Source organism: Ambystoma mexicanum, chromosome 5q (genome assembly GCF_040938575.1).
Source record: "Ambystoma mexicanum isolate Mex_15411 chromosome 5q, UKY_AmexF1_1, whole genome shotgun sequence".
NCBI lineage: Eukaryota > Metazoa > Chordata > Amphibia > Caudata > Ambystomatidae > Ambystoma > Ambystoma mexicanum.
The window spans coordinates 56,519,363-56,547,084 of NC_090933.1; the positions used below are offsets into that span (position 1 = coordinate 56,519,363).

At 48.6% G+C, this 27,722-nt stretch overlaps 1 protein-coding gene across 12 annotated transcripts in view; it reads right to left on the minus strand.

Annotated features, from left to right (window-relative positions):
- Positions 1 to 27,722, minus strand: part of LOC138497200 (poly(rC)-binding protein 3-like) — a 3,473,032-nt gene that overhangs the window by 2,613,511 nt on the left and 831,799 nt on the right. For 11 of the 12 annotated variants that reach the window (XM_069620521.1, XM_069620517.1, XM_069620516.1 and 8 more), the window contains exon 4: positions 22,328 to 22,394. The exons of the other annotated variant lie outside the window; for it this stretch is intronic. The gene's annotated coding sequence lies outside the window, so the exon portion shown is untranslated. The remainder of the gene's footprint in view (positions 1 to 22,327; positions 22,395 to 27,722) is intronic. 12 annotated transcript variants of the gene reach the window in all.

A 27,722-nucleotide genomic window follows, 5' to 3' on the forward strand; every position in this document is an offset into this window, starting at 1 on the left:
ATGTACAGTGGCACTATTAGAAACCTGCAACACCTGAAATGCTCACAGCAATGCCGGACCAACAACATACTTGAGCACGTAGTACCATTAACATGACATCACAAATGTTACATATTAGTAGTCTCACCACCTGGAAATGCCTGCACTCCCACCACTACCAACTGTGCAGTGTTTTCGCCATGTAGAGTTGTAGGTGCACTGCTGCCAACATGGACCCCATCTCCAGACTAGAGGTCCTTGTGTGGACATGAGGAAGGGACCTGCAAATTGGGAGGTAGACACAGAAGAAGAGTTACACATCAATGCAACATGCAGTGTACAACACAACAGCAATATGCACTAGGAATGTATACACAGTATTGACTACAGACTGCCCACACAGCTCATGGGAGTCCAACGTCACTGTGTAATTCACTGTCACTTGGGCACACCCTTTGCAAGCCCATGGAAACGGGAAGCAGGAGGGGTGTGTGTGACTCAAACCCAAGCATCTGAACCAAATACATTACAAGCCTGCATGTGCCCAGCCACAATGCAGCGTATGCCCACAGGAACCACGGAAGCCAACAGATCGTCCCAAAAAAATTGGGAATAAAAGAAATCAAAATAAAAATAAAAATAAGAAACAATCAAAAATGGCCATTGATTGGCCCGGGGGGGTTGGGGAGGCCACCCAGGAGGTCCGAGGACAGGATGCACACCAGAACCCACCTGCGTGGATCCTGGGAAGATAAAACACCTCCATGGGCTCATGGCCCACACGGCTACCCTATTGTGGGAGTATCACTGCTGTCGCTATTATCACCCTGTGCAGCTGCATCCGGAGGTGGTTGCACTATGGGAGGCAGCCCACGCAAGGCCCTAGTCTGCTCCTCCATGGCTGCAAGCATGCGGGTGTGGTAGGTCTGGTTCTGGAGGATGAGTGTGCGGAGGTCCCCATGCAACAACTCACGGGATGCCCGGACCTCCGCCCTCGTTGCCTGCATCTCAGCTGAGAGCGTACGGGTGAGACGCTCCAGCTGCTGTTCTGTCCTTTGGTGTGTTGAAGCCTCAAGCTCAACAAGAGTCGTCCTGAGGTGAAGGAGCTCCTGCCTCAGGGCTTCCCTGTGGCCCTGGGACTCAATGGAGATGGCCTCCTGCAGAGTCGCCAGTGCCGCCCGCCTGTCCCTGTTGGACCCCAACATGTCCTCCCTGTGTGACTGGCAGATGGAGTCGGTTGCCTGCTCTAGTCGCTCCATCAGCCTTTCTGGGGGGACAATGGAAGTGGCCACCCTATCCATGGCCTGAGCCATCATCTCGGATGATGCAGCCTGTTGGGTAGCCATACCGTAAATGGATTGCTCCCATGCGGTATTGCCGGGTGGCGTACGGCCACCACGTCGGCGGGCACCACACCTGTCTGGGGCAAGGCGAACTGCGCCTTGCTGTGCCGGCACTGCCTGAGGCTGCAGGACTGCATTCCCCCTCTGATCTGCTGGCCCAGGAACAGGATCAGATGTCGCGGAGTGTGACCCTGCATCCGTAACCACCGAAGGCGTAGCTGCCAACACTGACATCCCCATGGAGGGTACTGACCCTGGTGCAGGTGGGTGAGACAGAACAGAATCCCTCCCTGGAACACTCACCTGCGACGGCACGTAGGTCTCATCCGAATCAACACCTGAGTACAGCTCGGGGGAGGTGCAGCCAGAGACACCCCTTGAGAGCACGACCTGCAGCACTTGTGGGTTCTCCCCCACCACCACACCACGTCCCTCACTGGTGGTTGGTCGGCCCTGGGACACCTCCTGGGTCTGCACCATCTCCACAACCCCAGCAGTATCAGGTGCGTCTTCCCCTGCAAAGACATGAAAACAAAGAAATGGAAACAGGCATTAGCACCATGGCACACATTGAGGGCTGAGAAGCAAGAGAACCAGTACTTGATTGACACATGTCCCACATGACTAAAACCCTCCCATGCATGCACCCTCACTGCGTATGAAGTGCAGGCAAATGGCACACACTGATGACACCAAGATGGAAGATGAACACATTTTCTGCATGCTGCCTGGCAGTGGCATCACACATTGGCCTGTGATTGGCAGGTGAAACACACATGCCATCACACAGATGGAATGTACCATTGCTATTGAGTGAAGATGGAGAGGAGGGCAGCACCTATTCATTCAGTCCAGTTCCCGCATGTAATTGCTTTTCTAATTCTAACAGGTCAGATTTTTCACCTGGAGCTGCCAGTCTGAAATGGTCAAATTGCACAGGGACATGTGTGTACAAATGATATCCAGGTAACAAAGTCACTCCACTTTACCATACCCATGTCAGACATGTGACTAGTGGACAGCGACATGCCTAGTGAAAGTGGTGGAATGCAAACAAACTGACTGAATGAACAGTGAAAAAGAAGCAAATATGTTGTGTCAAGGTGACACTTCAAGGGCAACTGGCGTGCAGTTGTGCTAGATGTCTACTGTTGGCAGAAGGGATACTGCTATGGCCAAATGCAGCTGCGCAGGAAGGATTGCATGAAGCACATGGCTGACCCATACGACTCAGGCGCACACACTCTCACCTGGCACCCGAACAGAAGCCCTCACACACACACCATGCACATGGATGACACACACATGCATGTGCACTCACCGGACAATGCCTCGTAATCAGCCAGATCTCCCACGCCTTGGATCTGTTCCTCCGTGACGTAGGTCCCAGCGACTGACTCATGTGGAGTGAGTTCCATGTCTACTACTGGAGACCCACCTCCAGTCACTAGAGTTGCGGCATGACTTGAGGCCAGCTTACTCTTTGCCCTGCGCTTTAGGTCATTCCAGCGCTTATAGCAATCATTGGCTGTGCGCCTCACGATTCCAAGGGCACTTACGATGTCCGCAACGGTCTGCCAGTGTGCCTGGCGTTGTGCAGGTGTGGTCTTGGATCCTGCAACAATGACCATCTCGTTGTCATGTCCGGACACATACTCGACAAGTGCATTCAGTTCGTCATCCGTGAAGCTGGGCTTCCTGGACGGGCCGGACTGTGTAGCCGTGTCTGGGGCATCAGCCTGTGCCGGACGAGCACTCTTCCTCTTCCGCTTGGAAGGTGGTGGTGATCCTGAGTGTCCTGCGCCGCTCTGGACACTAGGGGCAGGAGCCCTGGTGGACTCTGTATCAGGAGTGTGGGATTGCACACTCAGCATGGGAGTTGGTGCAGGCATTGGCTCTAGTGTGATGGTGTCAGGGGGAATGTCAGCAGCATGGACTAGGACCGACACTGTCCTGGCTGGGTGTGTGAGGGCTGGGGTGGATGGAGCCGCAGCTGCCCCTGCAGCCTCTCCGCCCTGCCTCCTTGGTGCAGCAGATGACCTTGCTGCCCCAGATCCACGTGGCATGATGGCATCAACGTGCACCAGCGCACGTGTCGTAGCCCTGCTGACCTGGAAGTCAGCCATGGAGTCAGCCAGGTCTGGTGCCACAATGGGCTGGTCCAACAAGGGCTGAGCATGGATGGTGTCAGCCACATCAGCCTCAATGGGAGGAGGGAAGGGAGGGGATTGTGGGTGCCCGTGACTGGTCCTCCACACATGGGGGGACAGGCTCACCCTGCAAGTTACGACCACGTCCCCTACCGGATCCACCACGGCCACCACTTGCGGCTCTTCCACCTTTGCCACCCTTACGGAATCCTCGCCTCCCAGCCATGGCACTGATGTTAATGTGCGTATGGGAGTGGATGTAGACTATTGTCCTGGGCAATTGGGGGTCAAAGGGGTTGGGTACCAGATGGTAATTGTACCCTAGTGCTCTAGCAAGGCTGAATGTAACCCCTGGGGAAAGATGACGGGTCACGCAACGCACAGGAGGCCCAAAAAAGGGAGATGACGTGCACGCAACCCCTCCTAGACCACGTGTGCAGAAAGAAAAACCTGCACTACGCTGTGGCACCCAGTAACACAAGAATGAACGTATGCGTGTCACACGCAGCCTAGAATGACCTCTGAAGGGGTAGGCTACACACGGGGCAAGCACAGATGTTAGATACGTGCGTGACTCACCGTCTGCCTGGTAAACGAGCGTGTAAAAGGAGCACGTTTGGTTGGCAACACCCCCGCCAAAAGAAGATTTGTCCGCTGTCTGAGGAGACAGGACAACAGTAGAAGGGAACACTGTTTGAGGGAACAGGCCCAGGTAAACCAGTAAAAGAGGAAAAAGAGAAAAAGCTGTCAGAGGTAACAGGGAATACGAACTTGAAACGCCGTGAAGTAAATCGCGTGTGAAACGACAAGAAGTACAGAATTCACCCACTCGCTCTCCACGAAAAGCACGTACAAGGAAAACGTGTTCTACACGTACCTTTTATACAGGCCCACACGTCCAGCGTCACTTACGCGGCGTGTACGCGCTAGGGCCATTTCCACCTATTCCATGCTTTGTCACTTCTGCATGTAGGGCCATTTCCACCAATTACACGCTTTGTCACTTCTGCGTGTAGGGCCATTTCTACCAATCACACGCTTTGTCACTTCTGCGTGTAGGGCCATTTCCACCAATCACACGCTTTGTCACTTCTGCGTGTAGGGCCATTTCCACCAATCACACGCAATTACACTCTGACGTGCAGTCTTTCCACGTGTGCTCTGTCATCACGTGCTGTGTGGGAAACACCTGTGCGGGTCACGTCACAGACGCGCTTACGCGCTGAGGGCCTTTCCTCAGTTTTCACGCTGACGTGCAGGATTTTCACGTGCAAAATCACTCCCTACCAAGCTGGCCACGCGTACGCACATGGAATACCACGCTCCTGCCCGGAAGGCTGAACTACTGCCCCCCAGAGCCCGAGCACGCTCCCACCTGCTGCTGCCTGACTGCCTGCTGCCCCTGCACTGCTGGGGGGTGGGGGTGGTGGGAGACATGGGTGGGGGCCTGGTGGAGGCTGCCCCTGGTGGCTGGGGGGTGGGGGTGGTGGGAGACATGAGTGGGGGCCTGGTGGAGGCTGCCCCTGGTGGCTGGGGGGTGGGGGTGGTGGGAGACATGGGTGGGGGCCTGGTGGAGGGTGACCCTGCACTGCTGGGGGGTGGGGGTGGTGGGAGACATGAGTGGGGGCCTGGTGGAGGCTGCCCCTGGTGGCTGGGGGGTGGGGGTGGTGGGAGACATGAGTGGGGGCCTGGTGGAGGCTGCCCCTGGTGGCTGGGGGGTGGGGGTGGTGGGTGACATGAGTGGGGGCCTGGTGGAGGGTGACCCTGCACTGCTGGGGGGTGGGGGTGGTGGGAGACATGGGTGGGGGCCTGGTGGGGGCTGCCCCTGCACTGCTGCGGGGTGGGGGTGGTGGGAGACATGGGTGGGGGCCTGGTGGAGGGTGCCCCTGGTGGCTGGGGGGTGGGGGTGGTGGGTGACATGAGTGGGGGCCTGGTGGAGGGTGACCCTGCACTGCTGGGGTTTGGGGGTGGTGGGAGACATGTGTGGGGGCCTGGTGGAGGCTGCCCCTGGTGGCTGGGGGGTGGGGGTGATAGGGGAAATGAGTGGGGGTCTGGTGGGGGCTGCCCCTGCACTGCTGCGGGGTGGGGGTGGTGGGAGACATGGGTGGGGGCCTGGTGGAGGCTGCCCCTGGTGGCTGGGGGGTGGGGGTGATAGGGGACATGAGTGGGGGCCTGGTGGGGGCTGCCCCTGCACTGCTGGGGGGTGGGGGTGGTGGGAGACATGGGTGGGGGCCTGGTGGAGGCTGCCCCTGGTGGCTGGGGGGTGGGGGTGGTGGGTGACATGAGTGGGGGCCTGGTGGAGGGTGACCCTGCACTGCTGGGGTTTGGGGGTGGTGGGAGACATGAGTGGGGGCCTGGTGGGGGCTGCCCCTGGTGACTGGGGGGGTGGGGGTGATAGGGGACATGAGTGGGGGCCTGGTGGGGGCTGCCCCTGCACTGCTGCGGGGTGGGGGTGGTGGGAGACATGGGTGGGGGCCTGGTGGAGGCTGCCCCTGCACTGCTGGGGGGTGGGGGTGGTGGGAGACATGAGTGGGGGCCTGGTGGAGGCTGCCCCTGGTGGCTGGGGGGTGGTGGGAGACATGAGTGGGGACCTGGTGGAGGCTGCCCCTGGTGGCTGGGGGGTGGGGGTGGTGGGAGACATGGGTGGGGGCCTGGTGGAGGGTGACCCTGCACTGCTGGGGGGTGGGGGTGGTGGGAGACATGAGTGGGGGCCTGGTGGAGGCTGCCCCTGGTGGCTGGGGGGTGGGGGTGGTGGGAGACATGAGTGGGGGCCTGGTGGAGGCTGCCCCTGGTGGCTGGGGGGTGGGGGTGGTGGGTGACATGAGTGGGGGCCTGGTGGAGGGTGACCCTGCACTGCTGGGGGGTGGGGGTGGTGGGAGACATGGGTGGGGGCCTGGTGGGGGCTGCCCCTGCACTGCTGGGGGGTGGGGGTGGTGGGAGACATGGGTGGGGGCCTGGTGGAGGCTGCCCCTGGTGGCTGGGGCGTGGGGGTGATAGGGGACATGAGTGGGGGCCTGGTGGGGGCTGCCCCTGCACTGCTGCGGGGTGGGGGTGGTGGGAGACATGGGTGGGGGCCTGGTGGAGGCTGCCCCTGGTGGCTGGGGGGTGATAGGGGACATGAGTGGGGGCCTGGTGGGGGCTGCCCCTGCACTGCTGGGGGGTGGGGGGGGTGGGAGACATGGGTGGGGGCCTGGTGGGGGCTGCCCCTGGTGACTGGGGGGGTGGGGGTGATAGGGGACATGAGTGGGGGCCTGGTGGGGGCTGCCCCTGCACTGCTGCGGGGTGGGGGTGGTGGGAGACATGGGTGGGGGCCTGGTGGAGGCTGCCCCTGCACTGCTGGGGGGTGGGGGTGGTGGGAGACATGAGTGGGGGCCTGGTGGAGGCTGCCCCTGGTGGCTGGGGGGTGGGGGTGGTGGGAGACATGAGTGGGGGCCTGGTGGAGGCTGCCCCTGGTGGCTGGGGGGTGGGGGTGATAGGGGACATGAGTGGGGGCCTGGTGGGGGCTGCCCCTGCACTGCTGCGGGGTGGGGGTGGTGGGAGACATGGGTGGGGGCCTGGTGGAGGGTGACCCTGCACTGCTGGGGTGTGGGGGTGGTGGGTGACATGAGTGGGGGCCTTGTGGAGGGTGACCCTGCACTGCTGGGGTGTGGGGGTGGTGGGAGACATGAGTGGGGGCCTGGTGGAGGGTGACCCTGCACTGCTGGGGTGTGGGGGTGGTGGGTGACATGAGTGGGGGCCTGGTGGAGGGTGACCCTGCACTGCTGGGGTGTGGGGGTGGTGGGAGACATGAGTGGGGGCCTGGTGGAGGGTGACCCTGGTGGCTGGGGGGTGGGGGTGGTGGGAGACATGAGTGGGGGCCTGGTGGAGGCTGCCCCTGGTGGCTGGGGGGTGGGGGTGCAGGGGGACATGAGCAGGTGTGCAGGGTAGTCCCCTGTTTTGTGGGCTGCCTGCAGGGGCCGTGGAGGGTGTACAGGGAACACCTATGAGGACACACCCAGCCTAATCGCGTGTGTAACTTCCCACGCACCCCTGTAATACATGTACCCAGCCAAATCGCGTGTGATAATTCCCGCGCACCCCTGTAATACACGTACCTGGCCAAATCGCGTGTGATAATTCCAGCGCACCCCTGTAATACACGTACCCAGCCAAATCGCGTGTAAAACTTCCCGTGTACCCCTGTAATACACCTACCCAGCAAAATCGCGTGTGATAATTCCCGCGTACCCCTGTAATACACGTGCCCTGGCTAATCGCGTGTAAAACTTCACGCGTACCCCTGTAATACACGTACCCTGGCTAATTGCGTGTAAAACTTCCCGCGTACCCCTGATATGAACGTTACCCGCTTTGCGTTCCTTGTTTGGCAGCCCTGTAAACTGGTCCAGGGTTAGCGCAGCCCTTTGCGATGATTTAGCGATTTTGATGGCTTTTCCTTGCGCGAGGGCGTTCTTGGGGGCGTTACTGGCGCTGCTGCAGGGTCGCTGCGATACTCTGCGCCACGGCTGGTTTGGGAGCCTAAAATCCATGAATACGCTGTGCGCGGAAATCGGTTTTAGCGCACGTGCCTGGCGCAGACAATCGCACGCGGACACTCTGCGCCAGCCGCTTGCGACACTTTTCTGCGAAATTCTATGAATTACCCTGCAAGTTGTTTATTCTTAAAGCTTTCAAAAGTCCAATGGCTGGACCAAGGAGTGAAAAGGAACAATCTCCTGTTTTCATCAAATATTGTAAAATTCAAATTCTAAATACATACTCCCCCATTCACAAAGAAGGTAGTGGATGAGAGCATGCATATTAAAATGCAGAGGGTGAGTAAATAGTAGAGAATGGTGATAAATCAATGTTCTGTTTCTTTGACAATGGATAAGCAACATTTTACGTTGAGCCCTTGAGGAACCTCACTCAATGAAAGACTTCAAAGAGATAATTTATGGTGTATATTGAAATGGAAAAGCCCTGGTAAAAAAAGATTGCTTATTGTAATCTTCAGCCGGACAAGAGTCCCTTTCTTTGGGGCAGGAGATCCGAAGGTTGCTGGGGTTAAAATACATGTCACATCTATGAACACAGCTGTCTCTTAGCATAAATTGAAATTATTAATCAAGCTCTCAATTAATTGTATGTTTATATACTATTTTGTTTGACATGAATTATATCAATGTAATGTAAATGGTCTTGTATGGGCAACATCTGCTCTTTTGGTGGCCTCTTGGTGCTAATAAGCCATTATATATGCAGCATAGCTTCAAACTCATTCTAGGCGAAGTGGTCTCTCAACCGAGCACATTTTTATCTGCAGGGTTATTATGTAGTAACATAACTCTGAATTTCAAGTGTGACAGGTTACTTATTGCAATCTTAATAACTACAACTCAGCCTAAGGTGCCACCTTTGCAATGCGATTTTATTAACATTTATGTGAATTTTTATTTTTTTAATGATTATGACTAGTGTTTAATCTCAACTAACATTACATTTATAGCACCGTGGGTTGAAGAAGGAATATATAGAAGGACAATAGTAGGGTACTGTCTTGAACATGATCTGATGATCCGAATGCTGAGAAGAACAATTTGTCTGAATGTCATCTTGCCCTACGTGAAGATATACTCAGAGTGAGTTCCAGAATGAGTAGGGCTGAAGGTTGAAATATCCATCCCCATTGCTGGTGTTTTTAGACTCGTGAAAGGCCATCATGACTTTGGGATGTTGACTTGAGGGATCCAAATGTCAGTCAGGTGCCAAACATGGAATGAAATTGGAAAGGAAACTTTGTTATTTCTTGGTCTATCTTTGCATTCTCTTGCGGGGGTCCTCTTTCTATTGCCCAACTGCATTTAGGCAACAACTCATTCAAATTGAACACTTCATCTCATAATTTCCTTCAAGAAATTAATTTGAGAATGTTTTCATTAAAGCCAGCTCTGAGAACAATGACAAAAAGTGAAAAAACTTGTTTTTTTACTACTGCTGTTAAAAGCTGTGTATGACAGTAATAGAGTAACTACTATGTCCACAAGAGCAGGTAATTGTTCCAAAATAGTATTTATATTTTTCATTTTGAGTGCAATGTCTGACCATTCTAATAATATTGTTGCTCCTATTTTACTTATTTCTAGTTTGGGAAGGACATGTCCTAACAAAGCCTTTTTACATTTCTAAAGTGGCATCCATCCTTGCTAAACATACTGTTTCAGAAATATTACGTCCTGTTGTGGACGGCCACCTGATATCACTTGCTGGTCTCTCCTGCCTCCGCATTTCAAGAATCAGTACAAAGGTTCAGTGATTCCGTTAATTGGCAGTCATGTGGGCGAATCCGGTGTTTTAATTATCATTTCGAACTTGGCTAATATTCAACTCAAATCATACACCTTTTGTAAATAAACACAATAACGTGGCAACAGAAGAGGGTGGGGTGTGTTAGTGAGGATAGTATGATAGGATAGGTTCAGAACAAGACGAAACTGGCATCTGTGTGCATTATCGTGCATGTGGGAGTTGGTTGAGATGCTCGGCTTGTTGTAACCATAAGGACATGACTCAGTGCTTGGGATGTGTTCTGGTGTTCTATGTTGGGTGTGTGGGTCATATGAGGTTAGACCAGGGTTACAGTTGTGCACATTGGTTAGGTGTATCCATAAGGCGGTCCAGTGTTGCAGATGTCTGTTATGTGTTGATTGAATTGTGTTGGTGTGCTCTTTGTGTAGTGTCGATGGATGTATGGATTATGTGCATTGCTATGCTCCGTATAAGGTTATTTCCAGAGTCTCATAGAGTTAGGTGCAGAACGCTCAGGCGGGAAGCCACAACATCATGCACTACCATTGGATGTTGATTGGGCCATGACATAATGCAGGCACCCAGAGAGCCGCTACAGGTGATGTGTGGAACGCCCACACCCTTAGACACAGTTATGAGATGACATGGGGGTTGGAGGGAAGAGTTTCAAGAGCTCAAAGACACTCGCAAGTTGTGCAGTACCAGTCGGCACACGAGAGGGAATCGTAGACCGCAGATGCTGCATTTTTGCAGCACTTCTGTGCTTTACAGGCACGAGACGACCGGATGTATTACACATCAGGAGGCCTGCAGTGGAAGGTGTGCATGCACAGCCAAAGCAAACCAAACTGCTGGCTAGGCAGAGGAACAGTGGCCACTTCAGTGTCTTAGTATAAAAGAGTATCAGCTTGCAGGGAGAGTTTGCACAAGGCAATCAAGCAGCACCTGCCACCGATTCCAAATCTGAATCACGTGTGTTGGCTCTTCTACGACCATTACTTTTTGGCAGGCCTTAGGGAGGGGGTCATGTCACCACAGAGTTTACCCATAAACCCCTAAAGACCATGGGCCTCATTACGACCCTGGCGGTACGGGGTAAACGGCGCCGTAAAAGGTGCCGGTGCCGTTTACCCCGTACCGCCTCATTACGATGTCCCCTCGCGGGACCCAGGAAGCAACACCTGGTCAAACCAGGCGTGCTTACCGGTCCCGCGAAAGGGAAGAGGGAGCAAACAACGGGCCAACTCGTAATGGCCCATTGTTTGCTCCCTCTCCCATTCCCATTCAGCCCTATGGGGGCTGAAATGGGAATGGGGAAGGACCGTGTCCGGGTCCTTGGAGGGAGGAATTACCGGGCCTTCTGAACTCGGAATGACCCAGTAATTCCTCATTCTGAGGACCCAGACCCGGATGCGATTTCGGCAGCAGCCATGCCGCCAATAGCGGCATGGCTACCGCCGAGGTCGTAATGAGGCCCCATGTCCGTTAGTTCCATAGTCTTCCCATTCACCTGTGCTTGGCATGAGGCACACTAGCCAGCTATGGGGTCTTAATGTGGCGTGTCAACACGTGTATTTTGTGTGTGTTCATTGAAGTTAGAGAGTAGAGAGGGCCCAGCTGGGGAGGGACAATAGGAACTGTTCGTACTATGGTGGTCGAGGCATTGGTACCAAAGGCATTTGGGGATTGAAGGGGGTTCGGGGGTGATGGGCACAAGTGACTGTTGGGTCCAGGGACACTATCATACAATCAATAAACCACATGTTTGGATTTGCATTTTTGAACATCTATTCAGAATTTGTTTGCAATTTGGTAGTCGGTATTGGCGCGAAAGTGAACGGAATACCTATGCAATGAGGTTGGTGCTTCCATCATTGGCAGCTGAATGCGAAGGTCCCTGGGACACATGCAGCCCAGTTTGCGAATCCTTGACCTCTAGGTTCTCAACCAGGGGAATGTTATGATGCTTTGCCAGGATCACACATGTCAGCGCAATGTGGCGCATTAAAGTGGGGGTCATACTGTAAGACTCCACCTGGATGCGTCTTCAGCGTGACTTCAGCAGCTACGCTGCATGCTCAGTGATCAATGGTGTCATCACTGGGATGGGATGATATGGTCATGATATTCCCTGGAAAATAACGGGGGAAAAATGCTTAATGTGCGTTTAGTGCGCATTCGGCATGGACCAAAATCCTGAATCAAAGAATGCTGAAGAAGGGAAGTGCGGGGCTGCAGGGGTGTCCCCTGCTCCCCTTGTTTGGCATTATCGATTTGGGTGTTGCGGGGTGTCCTCCGCTTCTATTACATGATAGGCGGGGGACAATTGTCAGTTGAGTTCAGTCGAGATTTTCGAAATGCAAATTTTTCAGCTTTGGTATATAAGGATGCTTTGTTCTCGGCTTCGCTATTTTAACGTAGAACCATGGTCATAGTGTATATGCACTGTAACCTATGTGAGTTGGTTATGGGGGACATGAAGATATGTTGAGCAGCCTCATAATTCACACCTGGATAGTGGCATTGGTGACGGTCATGTGGAAGGCAGAGATCATTTGGTCATTGATGGTGCGTTTGACATGCCACTGCACGCCCATGTGTACATTATTTGATGGTTCACATTTGAGTATGTCTGTCACATCTACAGGCTCGGACTGGCCTATAGGGCAATGCCCAACCCAGCAATGCAAATGGCAGTGTGGGTCCATTTTTTGGATCAAAGTGGGTCACTTTATTGGCCCATGTGAGCCAGTTTGATAGTTACTTCACCACGTGGCTAGTAGTTTTGACCATTGTTACTGACTACATATTGTTTAAATGCACATCTTGCATCACATTTGATCAAAAACCCCCCCGTTGGGTACTGTTCAAACAGTCTGTCACAAAATGAATGAATTGCCATTTGCAACAGTGTTCTTTTTTTCACTGGTGCCCCAGACAATTTTGTTGCCCCAATCCAGCCCAGCCCATCGATTGCCAGTGCCAAATTGGGCATGTTCTGCATTTCACAGAGCCCATCTCTTGTAATGTTCCGTTCTTCCCATGAATGGGGCATGGGGATATGTACACGTTGGCCCCAGGTAATGGCCTCCTCTACCTCAGGGAAGGGCTCTACAATTTGGAAAGCATAAAAATGCCGTGTGATGATTAAACAAGAATTCACCCCGATGGGCAATGCATGGTTTAATGCTATACTTATGACTTAGTTAAATCTGCACGTTTTCAGATGAAAATCTGTTGTTGTTGTTGTACAGCCAATTTGCCATTTTTTGTTTTGGGTGTTGCACAGCCAATTTACACTGGTATATGGGCATACCTTAGCAGTTTGGGTCCAAGGTGTTTGTCTTCAGTTTGTCCAAAATGGTTATTGTTTGTCAACCTTCTAAAGTCATTGTTTGCCTCTTGAAGGAAAGGCAGTCATGGTTGTCTTGTCTCCTGCAAGGCTGTGTGTTATGCTGACCTAATGGGTCCCAGATTACTGCAAAAACAGCAGGGACGTCATTTGGAGGCGACCTCTGAGGTCTCTCTTGCAACCTCTAAAAATAATTCTATACAATAATTGCTAGACTCATTAAAGGTTTATTTCTGGCACACTTCAGGGGGTGAGTCATTGATTTGGTCTCTTCTCAAACGCCTCAACCAGGGACGTCATTTAGGGGTCGCCAGAGGTCTCCCTTGCGACCTCTCTAGTCTCCCTTCCGACCTCGGTCTTAAAAAAAAAAAGATAATGCAAGCTTCGTACTTGGCCAGCACCATGTGGCTCTTTACTTCTGGACTGGCTGGCTTTCTTGTACAGGCCCCTTTAAAAAAAAAAGAAGAAAAATAAGAACAGGAGTGCCACAAGTCTAACACTTTCAGCACTGACCCTAAATAAGAAAGAATAGGAATACCAAATAATGTGTCTTTCTTGAATTCTATACAATGATTGCTAGACTCATCAAAGGTTTATTTCAGGCACACTTCAGGGGGAGAGTCAATGATTTAGTCTGTTCTTAAACGCCTCAACTCAGCCTTTCATCCTTCTGAGGTCGATAAATGAGTACGAACACAGGTTGGGAGATATTGGGTGTACATGTTTTCTATATAAAGCGATTAAGCGTAAGTGCTATATAATAACACATCATAATCATTTGGTCATGGACGTCTGCTTGCATTCACAATAATTTAGTAATATGGGCCTATACAAACTTATCTTAACGATACATATGGAGATCCATTCTTGTATGAAATGTACATCACATTATAGTGATATCGTAACCATATTTTTCGTATTGTACAATGCTATGTGATGCCACTTCCTGTTTTGTCAACAGGTGAAAGGTCGTGTTCCATCGCTTCCCGTGATATCACTTCCTGTGATGTCATCATCGGTCAAGGGTCGTGTGATGTCACTTCCGCTACCCCTGGCATTTTGGTGAAATGATGTCCGTGAAAAACAGCAAAGCTCAAACGCATCTCGGGCACATGCAACTGAATCCGCACTAAAGCACATGACATGCGCGCTATTGCTAATGGAATTGCGCATGCACACATGCGCAAAGGTAATTTGAGCTCAGCGATGTTTACAATAACCCAGTCCGGTAGACACCTTTTACTTCGATAACATGGATTGTGGCAACATCCGTTTGCTCTATTTTGTATAATCATTGCATTTGCTCACTTTTCAGCAGCAGTCCAAATCTTTGATAATCTGTCTCCGGTTTTTGTGAAATTCCCTTCTCGCTGGTGGCCCGGGTGCCAGCTTTGCTGCAGTGAATTGCACCTGGCAGCGCACTTGAAGCACCACATTCGCTCAATGTTTATAAAGGGCCCTGGCATAACCGCAGTCAGGTAGAATAAGACGCATTGACATCGAGGCGACTGCTGCGCACACGGGTTTATCATAGAATGCGCAGGAAACGATACCGTGCGAAGCATGGAGATATGGAAACACGAGCTGGTGCGGTTCCTCTCCATTTGACTTAAAGCATCGGCTCGCCAGCGAGCGGGAGGATCACTCTGATGCAATCAGAGAAAGCCCCACTGTGACGTTTATTAAAAAGCACTCATCCCGCAGCGGTGTGACTACCCAGCGGAAATCACGCGCCGATTCTGAATGTGTTTATTATACCAAAACAAGTTGCGCCTCTTATGAGCCGTTTAAAAATAATCTCCTTGTGTGACATGCTGTATGTGTCTGCAGATACACACCACCCACGCAGATATATGCTCGTCCTTCCTTTTTTCACACAGCAGTGCAATAGGGAGGGACTTGCAGTTTGAGTGCACTCTGTTCATAGTTTCCCCCTGGGAACATGCCGTGCCTGGCCTCCTTAACAATGAAGGAGGATAATTGCTTCCCCTTCCTATCACAGGGGGAAAGTAGGGATGGACTGGGAGACCCCTGCCCAATGTGCTTTGTTTGTTTATGTCATGTCTTTTCTAAAGCCCAGACCCTTGAGTCTTGTGTTCTCAGGGAGGGAAATCAGATGTGGGTCGGGGGGGGGGGTAGTGGAGGGGGGGGGGCACAGGGTGGAGGGCAAGCATGAAAGACAAATAATCACACATATATGAGGGTTACAAATAAAATAAAATATATAAATAAAATAAATTACAGTGCTACACCAACGATTGCTGCTACATAGTTCCCTGCTATGTTACCTCTCTGCCCTGAACTCTCTCAAGTGCACTCTTGTAAGAGCGAGAAGGGGATTCTACCTGACACTCATTGACTCTCACTTCAAGCATCCTTGCTGACTACAGGGCACCCTAAACTCGCTCCTCACTACCCTTAAGTACTATAACTATCAACTACACTCACACAGCTAATGACCTAGCTGAATATTTGGCAGCAAACATTTCCAAAATTAGACTCCCACTTTAGTCACATTAATACTGATTAAGTGTTATTTCTACTGATGAAGGCTAACCCCTCTTCTACCCCATCAGACCCTCTTGCTCCTCGGCTAGTCAAGCCCATTGCCCCTCTAGTAGCCTCTCATCTAGCTGAACTCTTCAACCTGTCCTTCAACTCTGCTTGCTTTCCCTCTGTTTTCAAAACAGTCATCCTTCTCCTAAAAAACCAACGGGCTGACCCGAACCTCCCGACTAACTTTCACCCTGTTTCTCTCTTTCTGCACTAAACTAAAGTGCTTGAAAGGGTTGAGTTGAACCATCTTCCCAATTTCTTAGACATCCACAAACTTGAGACACCTTACAAGGAGGTTACAGCTCCTTTAACTCCAAGGAAACTGCTCTCATGAATGTGTCCAACTTCATCGCCTCTGCTAAGCACTCCAACTTATCCTCTATCCGAATTCTCCTTGACCTGTCTGCTGCCTTTGGCACTGTCGATCACTCTGATCACCTTAATATTCGCTTTCTTCTTTGGATTCGAGATCAAGCCATTGCCTGGATTGCATCCTACCTTGCACCTCCCCAATTCTCTGTCTCCTGGAGCAACAACACCTCTCAACTGTCCACAAGCCTCTGCATTGGTTCACTCCTCTTTAAACTCTACACCTCTGATCTTGGCACACTAATCTCATCCTTTGGGTTATCGTACCAAATCTTTGCAGATGACACCCACACTTTCTTCTCTTTTTGTGAACTCTCCTCTCATCTCTTTCAAACTGTCTCTTTGCCATTACATTTTGGATGACTTGACACTCTCTGTTGTAAAACTCTACCAAAACAGAGGTGCTCTTCTTCCTTGCCAAAAGCTCTCCCTCATCTCTTCCTCTGCCTATCCAGTTCCCGCCCGACACTCTCCCCAACCCTTCTTCAGCTAGAAACCCTGGCATCATCTTTGACCCTTCTCATACCTTCTCTACTTTCATCTCCAAATCTGAAACAGCAGCTTCCCTCACCTCTGTTTTTGAAGTAACGATGAACTAGCTTCAGTTGGAGATAGACTTGGTAGAGGGTGCAAAATGATTCCCCCTGAAAGCATCAGAGGAAAGTTGATAGGGATTGCTCAACAAGGACATTGTGGCGTAAATGTCACAAAAAGGATGTTGAGGCAAAGTTACTGGTGGCCTGCAATGGATGGTGGTGTGGAAAGGGAAATCAGAGATTACAAGGCATGCACGGCAAGTGCCAAGAGTAAAGTCATACGTGAGACACCAATTATCCTAGTACGGGTTCCAATGGAGCCTTGTCAAAAAGTACAAGTAGATATCATGGGACCATTCAAGTGTTGGGCAAAGGGTTCAAGTCCATTTTGTCTTGGTCGACTACCCTTTGAAATGGTTGGAGTGGAAAGTAGTGAGGGAAGCGACCACAGTGGAGCTAGATTATTCTTTGGGGACATTTTTTATTGTGACGGTTTCCCCACAGAGATTGTCACAGATAATGGAGTTCAGTTTTGCTCAGAAGTTAGGAGGACATTTCTGATACATTATGGCATTAGGCACATACGCACGGCCTTGTATCATCCCAGGGCTAATGGTCCCATAGAGCATGTCAATAGATTTCTCAAAGGAGGAATCCAATTAGCCATTTGTTCAGGATTGTCGTGGAACATGGTTCTAAAACAAATGGTCTGGAGTTAATGTGAAACACCCCACTAAGTAACAAAAGTGTCTCCATTTGTATTGGTGAAGGGACGCCAGCCAGGTACAAAGCTATACCTGGGTTAGATGGGATTGGCGTGCACTGTAAATGTGGATTGGAAAAAAGCGATAGAGTTGGTAGAAGAAGCACAACACAATTATTAGAGAGTGTTTGAAGAGAAATTCTATGTCAATGAACGTGAGTGGATGGTTGGAGATTGGGTCCTTATCAAAAATCCCAGGTTTGGGCTCAAATGTTTAGCAAGTAAATTCTTGGGACCAAAAAGAATTTCAGCTGTAAGGAACAGCATTGTGATTGTTGTTGGAGGATAAGTGTGGTTGAAAGGTGGTTGGTGTTAAGTAAAGTGAACCAGAAGAATCAGTGGGGTAATGGAGCCTTTGACGTTGGTACGAGTAAGGTCTATGCAGGTGATGGTGGAAGAGTAGTAATTGAGAAAAGGATGAGAGAGGCATCCATTGCTGGGTGTCGATTGAGTGGGAGGATGAATCAGTTTCCCACCAAACTCAAAGATTTGTTATGTGAGCAATCTTTCCTAATTTCATATTGTGGTCCTGTATTGTTTTTCCCTTCCTTCCCTTTCCTCTCAATTTCCTTGCTGTTCCTCTGTAAGGGGAAGTATGTGTTATGGTTTGGTTAGGTTGCAGAACTAATATGATTTCTGGAACAGCTGTTAGTGAGAGAAGAAGCCTGGTAAGGACGTCATTTGGGGATTGCCAGGGGTCGCACCTGTGACCCCTGAGCTCTCCCTTGCTAGCCCTATAGTCTCCCTTGCTACCCCTTGAAGCTCCTGGGCTTTGGCCAGTGCCATGTGGCTCTTTATTTCCGGAGAGGATGGCTTTCTTGTTCAGGCCTCGTAAAAAAGAGAGGGGGGTCCACAAGTGTAACACTTTACACCAGACCTGCAGATGAAATGGCCCGCTGTTAAATCTCACTTACCACTTTAATGGTGTCCACTACAGAGTGTAATTTTCTTTCTGACTTTTAGAATGTTCATACATGTAATTGCTCATGTTACTATATACGGTACGATAGCTATAGCTGATAAGATAGCTCAGTGGGTTGAGCGCTCGCTGCTGTGATGTGTGAGTGATCTGCAGGTTCGAATCCCGGCAAGGTCAATTCAGCCTTTCATCCTTCTGAGGTTGATAAATCAGTACCAACACAGGTTGGGCGATATTGTATGTATATTTACTTTTAAACAAGATAGCAGCCAAACAAAGCTACTCCTTGGCGACTCCTCCGTTTGTTCCAGGGGTTGGTTGTCAGGCAGAGATATATCCCTAGAAGTGTGGCTGCCACACTGTCAATTAATAAAGGTTAGTTAGAATAGGAATAATTCTCAAATGCGCCAACCTGAGAGCTGCTTGAAGAAAAAAATGCTTTCAGGTGAGTCAATAATTGGACTAACAGGATGTGTTCTGATTGTTAATGAGCTTGTGCTCTATTTGAGGTTTTATTTTTGATTTGCTGGTGTTACTTCACACCAAAGTTCAAATAGATATAAAACAGTCCTTATGATATATCTAGTTCAATTATTCTCTCTTAGATAGTTCACTCAAATATAAATCAATCCTTATGACATATCCAGTTCAATTATTCTCTTAACTCGTGTTTCCCCATTCAAGTGTGAATGGTTCATCAGGAGAGAAAGAGTAACTAAAGTAAAAAGTAAAATGAATGTTGAAGAAAATCAGAATTATACAACTTCTTAGATTCAAAGATAATCATACATCTAAATATATAAATCATGTTTTCTTTGCTTCTGAAATACCAGCCAATCTACACATAAAACACACAAACACACACCCAACATAACAAACATTGACATTCAACAAACAACCCATCCATTTGGCCTCACCCTTACAGATACCATAAACCAGTGCACGCAATCGACCCATCTGCAAGCCAACACACAAAGACGGCATTTTCTCCTGGTTTGGACCTATCCTTTCACTCTACCTTCACTAACCCACCCCATCCTCTTTCTTGCAGAGCCACGTCAGCGCCTGGAAACTGCCTCTGCAGTGGTAATGGTGCCAGGAAAAGACACCATTGGCAGTGCGCCAAAGACGTTAGCTGAGAAAAGGGACATAGTGACTCTCTCGCCCCTTTGCACAGCTTCTAACGTACTGTGTGATGGGACTGCCCTCCGTTGCTCTGTCCGTCATGTGTGGCTCAGCACCACAGAAGACAAAATAGTCATGGCCAGTTGATCCTACTATTTTCTGTTGTCAACAAACATGGCATCAGAAAATCAATCACAACATTGCAAAGAACAGAGTGAGACAAAATGATTACACTCACTTGTCAACATCATTAGCAAAAGAGTATACAAGTGTAAGGGAGAAAAAAGCCAACGCTGCAGCATTTCAAAAGCACAAGGCCATTGTTAATTTAAGGAGGCGCACACAAACGAGACTTTCCTTGCGCCTGGAAACATTGTACCAAAGTATTTGCAACCAAGTAATGCATAATATCTCTATACACAACGGGCCAGATTCTCAAAAACTTCTACAAATAAAAAATGCTCAGATGATGCGTTTCTTTTATTTGTGGCAGTTTGAGGGATGCACGGGTAACCTTATTCTGAAAGGTTTCTTACGCATTTCAGAGGGGCTGTGTATCTCTTTAAACAATGTGCTGACCAGTCCCCTTGCATACATGTGTTACTGCAGTTACAACCAATGAATGAGAGAGTCCCAGCACCCATGTGTGTGCTGGGACCTCATTTCACAGTGGCGGGACCTTAAAGGGCCTGTTATTCGGAAATGTGTTACAAAGAAAAAAAGCATTTCTATCCTTGGTGAGGGATAGAAATGCCATTGGAGCATTTCTATCCATGTTGACTGCTATCGCTATCCCTCTTGAAAAAAAGAGCAAGAAGTGCTCAAAAGTGACCCTGTCATGTTTTGCTCACCCCCTGCACCTTTTACAAAGAGGAGCAAGCGTCTTTATTTTCTGAATTTTAAAGTGCATCCTATTTCTGAATACAGGGATGAGCTTTAGAATGCCAGAATGTTAGAAATGTTAATATAAACTGCTGAACAGACTCTACTACACTCCCCATAAACTTGCAAAGTTTACCTGGAGCCAAATACATGTCTGCCCGAGATGCCGCTCAGAAAGCGCCGACCACATGCATATGTTTTGCTCATGCAATGGATTCAATGAATTTTGGGGTGAGGTTCTTAGGGCTCTCTCTGATATTGTGGGGACCACGGTTGACCCAGATCCGATCAGGGCTCTGTTTGGGATGTGGGGTAGCGACGATGCCAAGAAAGTCTCCACGTTTTTTAATGTAAGCAGTATGATGGCCAAAAAATGCATATTGCAGTGTTGGAAGTGCTCCTCTCCCCCTACTTTTAGAATGTGGCTGAAAGCACTCACCTGGACTCAGACCTCTGTAGAAGAATACATTAATTCCCTTCCCACGCGCTCTCGCCCCAAAAATGTATGCCCTGCATTCTGTGGTTACCTTAACAGGAAGCCGAGGGGGACTCAGGGCCTCCCACACCCGGGGCTTTGCAGGACTGAACTAATCACGGAGTGATCGGGCAACCCTATGATATGTAAATGTACTTGAATGTATTATCCATTGATGTGATAGTGAACTGTGTCCATGTAATTTGAGTAGAAACGCTTAACTGTCTGTGTATGCTGTAATCTTTCGCCTATAAATAAAAGTTTTTAAAAAAAGAATGTTAGAAATGTTGGAATGTTAGAAAGCCCCCACCCCTTTGCTCAAATGTGCCAAAGGGGTGAGAAGCGGCATTTGAATGTGTAAGTCTTCAAATGCTCTTTGAGAAGTGGCCAGATCTTTCTTGGCACACACTATGAGATGCACTGGTGCTAGCCCATCTGATCATTTGCGCCAAATTGGTATTGAGAATTTGATCCTAACAATCTCCATGAACATTCGGTCATACTGTGCATTTTGCACCAATGTTTATTGGCCAGTGGAAACAACCAATTTCCAACGGTTTTATTGCACCTGCCCAAGTTCAGTAATATAGACCAGGGCACAAGGTCCCTTCTGTCACACAAATGTGCAAACACATTTGTGTATCTGATTGGAGAAGATTAATTTGCATTGGCCTGCTCCCTTTAAATGCGCCCCTCCTCCAGGAATGGAAAGTGAACTGATGTTGCCCCTGCGCCAGACCTAGGACCATCCAATATAAGTCACATTGCCAGAGTTAGGTGGTGGAAAGGCTGGGTGAATACTGGCATGCAGATTTAGCTATGCTGATGTGCCCTGCCACTGAGCATTGAGTGGGAGGCCACATTTTTAGGAACAGTGAATATTTTCACTGGGCACAGCCTAGTTTGTTCTGCATGCGCTGCCATTGCACACCTGTCACGCTGTCCAAAATAGCCTCAAAGCCATGATAACGAAGGTGCACATATATGCACTTTCATTCATGTCTGTAGTGAGGAAGAGATTACAATGTGTTGCAGATCACGTCCATGGAACAGCCGTGGCACATGCCAAACCCTCAGGACATTGGCTCTTGATAGACATTGCACCTAGCGCCCTTTTGCTCTGGAGGATAGCTCAGGGGCAACGTGATCAAGTTGGAAACAAGACAATACGGAGCAACACAGGTTCTGATCCCCGGGTCCGCTCTTAGAAACCTCTGGGTATTAAGCGCATTATAAATAACCTATCATATCTTTGGACTCAGTGATTGGTTGGCAATCTGTTTAACAAGCACGGTCCTCCTCTTTTCCCTGACTGTTTTCTCCGCACAGCTCAATATTACAATACATTACGCAGATGTATTGTACACAGTATTGATCGAGGTGCCCAATAAGCAGCATTCAACCAAAACCCAACAAAACTTACGTTTCACTTCACCTCACCGAAGTGAACATCCATGACTCTCTATAAGGCAAATAGCTTCCGTCAAACGAAAGATCATGTGTCACCTCGTTTTACCACAGCGTCTGCACTACTCGTGAAGCCCAAACGTATGTGATTTAAGAGGAAGAACACAGTCCAATATTCTTTACCCGATTAATCCTAATCTTCTGTGCCAGGAGACACCGGTGGTCGTTTCAGGGACACAGGAGATGGCAGCTGTGGAAGAAAATGTGAGAAAAGATAAAGCTTGGAGACGTTTAGTTGGTATCCAGTGATTCCATCGAATACAATGCATCGAATGCAAAAGCATACAGGGTTGGGCGAGCCCCCATTAAAAAAAATGGAAAAGAAAATGCATTTATCCGATGCATTTTTTTCGAGGCTTTTGCATTCAATGCTTTTGGATTCAATGCTATCACTTTAAACCGTGTAGTTTATATTGAAACAATTGTATTGTCAGCATATTTAGATTACAGGGCTGGGGCTACAATTTGTAATTGTATTTTTGAGAAAAAGAGCAAGTGCTTCACACATAGGCACTGCATATAATGACAAGAACGATTCTATGTGATTTCCTCTGGGTTTGTTTCATCGAGGAAGAATTTGTTTAATTTGTATTTTTTTTGTAGGAGAGTTGACCACAAATGTATGCGGGGGTGGGTGAGCAGACCCCTGCAAGCCCCCCTACCCAATCATCCTGACCTTTATTACTACCCTAACCCACCCACCACATATATTTGTGGTAAAATGTGGTGGAAATAATTGGACAAATTCTCCCTTGACGGAAAAACCTGCAATGGAATCTTCCTTTCCTGACAAGAAGACCCAGCACAGCCATCCCCTCAGAGGGTCCTTTATAATAGTTCATAGAGATTAACGAGCAGGGTATGGACCAGGTGTTGATGGTGGGGGGAGATGCCATTGGAAACATGGACTTTGGAAAGTACAGACTGACAATGCATTGAATAGATTGTTAAACAGTTGTTTACAATTAAGAGCCTAGTAGTGGGACGTAGAGGATTATGGGGGAGATACAATGCCACTGTAGGACTCTGGTGCCTCGTCCCAGTATGTGAAGTGCATTTTGATGGCATCTAAATAGGCTATGGGTTTAATATAAATAGGTTATTGGCTTGGTTTTACTGATAGGGTGTGCAGACAGTGAAAGGGAGCAGGCAGAAGGCAGCACTCTGAGCAAGGGGTGCTGTTCAACCAAGTAGGGCTGAGATTATGGGATGGATGGACAGGAGAAAAGAGAGAAAGAGTTAGCCAGGTGGGGGTGGAGGGTGCAGCCCAGTGTTAGGGAGGATTCTCAACATGTGCTAATTTCCATTACCTTTTGAGACCCCCAGCAACTTTGCTGGATTTCTAGGATTTTTTTTTTTAACCTGGAAAGAGTGTGAGCTTTTTTTCTACTATTTCATGTATTTTAATGTGTGTTTTACTTTTGTGTTCTTTGGTTATGGAGTTTTAAAACAACTACATAGGCATCATCTTCTTTCTGTGTGTCACACAGCACCTTTCAGAATTCCCATGGTTTAAATACCTTCTCTGGGACTGACTACTGTCTCCCACAACATAACATAAAGTTAAATTGACTTTACTAGTCTCTTTAAATTTACTGATCCAGCACACACTATCTTTCCATAGAGTGCTGGAGGGGTTGCTTAGCTTCCCCTGAGTCAAAACACTCATGTAACAGTAAATGGCTGGTGGCAGTGGTTTAGATCAAACTACCATGATTTTTCTGACCGCTAACAACGGTAGCTAAAAATCGGGTCAGCCATGTTTTTCAATATGGCCCCCAAGACCTATCTGTAAAAACAGACTCTGGTCATCTTTTTTCGCCATTTCTTTTAGGAAAGGTCCTTCTTGTGTTTGTCTCTGCACGCCAAACCAGGTTTGGTCCCTTTGTTCGTTGGCCTTTGGCGGGCTTCAGTCTGAAGCCCTCCTCTGGCGCCACGGTTTCTGGGGTGGACAGGATGTGAGGGAGGTGCCCGAAACTCCTGGTGCTTAGTCTCGTAGGAGACATGAATGAACTCTGGTGTGATTGGCCGGGTGGCTGTCCGGCAAGGGCAGCCACCCTGCTGTGTGAGTGACAGCCAGGCTGGAATGAATGGGGGAAAACTGTTTAAAAGCAGGTCTCTAGGACTTGGAATGCAGAGTCGACCACAGGAACGAAAGGACCGAAGACGAGCTGAAGGAAGAGGACTGCTGTAACTCCTGGACGACTGGTGAAGCCCTGATGCAGGTCCGAATTGCCTGAAACTCCATCAACAGAGAAGCCCTTCAAGGTTAACTTCTTCCCTTGAGTTTGTTGGGAACAACCAACTCGCAAGCCACCTGGACACCATCCCCATCTGGTCAAATTTTCATCAGAGTGCTGTTGAAAACCGGATAGCCAGAGGGAAGGAAACCAGCTTGTGGTCTTTAAGGCACTCACATCTTAAACTGACGTCTTGCTAAAGCTTTTGGCCTCATCCATGGGCAGTGCAGGAACATCCTGACATCCTCCTTCTTGTCCCCATGACTGAAGCTCAGGAACAGCGAGATCTGCTCGAACTGCCAGGAACAACTGCCTCAGCTACAGCTTTCTTCATTAACAAGGTACTGTGCAAACGCGGTCCGGAAATCTTTTCGGCCATCGAGAAAGTGCATGAAACTTTCCTCAACTACGAAGGCTTGTCCTTCCCTTAACATTCATCAAACCTTTCCCCTATCTAATTTCCGTGGCAAAGACTTAACCATTATCTACTAGAATTGTGCTATCCTATACAAAAGACTCTGAACCATTGACTTTGGCCCAGGCCTATTGAGAAGAATTGCTGGTTGTACTTAACTGAAACCCTCTGCCCTGCCTATGAATGTATTTGGGCTGCCTGTTCCTATAACCTTGTCTTTTTAGCTCTTTATTAAGTATATGAAGTGCCATTTTGCTCGCACTTCATTTGTAGCTAAACTTGTTCATTTACTTTCCGGTTGTATTTTTGTGGTTTATTAGTGTGTGATATTGAGCTGCTTATGCTAGTGTAATGTTTTCTAACTGACTGAGTAAATAAATGTATCTTTTTTTATCAAGAAACCTTGAGTAAGTGTTTACTTGAATCACTGTATTGGTTGGTCCTTAGTGTAACTTGTTCTACTGCTCACTTAAACTCTTGAGATAAGTCTGGTTGCTCAGCCATTGCTACCACTTTAATGTGTAGTACAGGCTTGTACCAAAGGTGAAATTGTGCTTACACTTGTAGTCCTAATTGTCTGTAGTGTTCCCAAAGGGTACTGCAGGTGATTCTGCCTAACACCCTTCAACAGTGTTTGAATACAGCCACGTGGAATTTGAAATGGAATTGATGATGCGAAGAAATCCAGCCATAGTAGCTGGTCAGGTAGCACAACGAGCTGAGCGACTGTTTCTGCCATATGTTTGCAGCCTGCTGATGCAGGTTCAAATCCCGGCAGGGCCAACTCAACCTTTTATCCTTCCAAGGTCGATAAATTGAGTACCATGCTGTGGGATAATAATATCAACTGTTATTTCAGCACTTTGATGCCTGTGGGCTTGTTGCGCTATATAAAACTATACGTTATTATTATATAATTTTTCATCAATTAAAGGCCGGAGAAGACCGTGAGAGGTTGTAAAGCATGTGTGTTGCAAAGTTACATGTTATGTTCCCGGGATGAAAGAGAACAGAGGAAGATCACAGAGGAGGCCAGAGAAGTATGCAAGCATGGTGAAGTACAAGAGAAGAAGACATGTTTTTGTTGAGTTCACTATCAATCAAGCCAACACGATTAAGAGCCCTGCAGGGTGGGGTCAGAAGATCAAGCGCAAGGGCAGACAATATCAAGGAAGGTAGAGAGGGCTGGGACCTAGAATGTAGGCGACTGTGGACTTTAACGAGCTTCTCATTGGGCTCCTCAGTGCCATTCAGTGGCAGATGCCAGAGTGGCAGATATGCAGGAGGCTAGTCTAGGGATGCAGGATGGAAAGAGAAGAATGTAGGGATGCCATCAGTGAATGCATGGCGGGAGAAGCCAAAGGAAGAGTTTAGTTTACCGAAAGAAGTGGTGCAAAGTGTGAAGAGAAGTGAGCCCAGAACAGATGCCTGGGGATCCCCCACTGGAAGGGGCTCAGGGTGGAGGCACCAGTGATCTGTGAGAAGATAATTTGGCTGGTCTGACAGTGGGGCGATTGTAAGTGTCAAAGATGGCATAAATCTCAAGGAGGAGGCGTTTGTATTGCTGGGCAGCTTTGAGAGATTTGGAAGGGATCAGTACAGTCAGTAGTTATTTTGAAGCATACAGGCATTGCCATTATGCCCTTTAGGGCGCTGCCAACAAGAGTGGCACCAGCAGTCAACGTTTTGGCTCTAAAACATAAAATGTGATTCCATTGTTGGGGAAAGAGTGCGAACGGGCACTTTGGCTAGTGTGGCATAAATCCCTATGCCAGTTGTGTTAATTGTCATGTGTGAATGACAGACATGAGTGCAACTTGTTGAGCACTGCAGGTTATGCCTGTGCTTTTCTATCACCTCAAGAGATAAGGTATGAATGAACGTGCCAATGTAAGGCCCTTTTTAGGTCTGGTTGAAGTGAGCAAGTGTTACTGTATTAGGAAAAACAGTCAAAAGGGGTCTCTGGCTTACCTAAAGCAGTCACATGATGTCCAGAAACAGCTGCAGCAGTTTGTATTGGTTGTTCATTGTGTATCCTTCTATAAAAAAAAGTGTCTATGGCAAGGTGTTAAACAAGGAGGATGGAATCAACCATCAACAACTTTAGTGACTAGCCACCAACTTGCATAGCCTGTGAATGAGACCACTGCTCCTGCAACCATCACATCCAAGTCTTATGCCCACCCCATCACAATGGGAGGCTGTGTACGAGGGCTCATGGGTAGGAATGGAAGAACTGGAAAGTTTGTTGTTCATCTGCAGTTTGCCTTCCTCCCAGGTGTGTCATGTGAATTATGGGACACTTAGTAGTGAGGGATACATGTACGTAAGGCAGAGTGTATTCTCGGATAGGTGTAGACATTTTTCAGGATCTGAATCTGTGGACAGCAGAGACTGAACATGTTTGTTAGTTCAGGACTGAAAATTCAAATTCAGGTTAATTGCTCCCAAGAAGCCTTTATCTTCATGTGCTAGCCTGCAACTGCACAATCGCTACTCCCCGGCATCCAAAACCTATCTTTCGTACTCAGTTGTGGAAAAAAATCTTGATTTCTTTATAAAGTTGCATAGATCAACATAAAATGAGGTACGAGAAATATAACATCAATTGGTTTTCAGCCGGTCATACAGGAAAAAAGAACAACACAAAATTATACAAATTTGAGAATACAGTTGTTTGTGTGAAGGAAAAAGGATATGTGTCCTTTACTGTCGATACCTAAAAAGACAGTATTATAAGGGGAACAAGTGACCATTTGTGACAGGGAACAACACAATGAGTAACAAAAAATGTTCTTTCATGGGACAGTGTTGATACACTGTGATTTAAACAATGCGTCTACACCGGGGTGTTTCAGCCGTC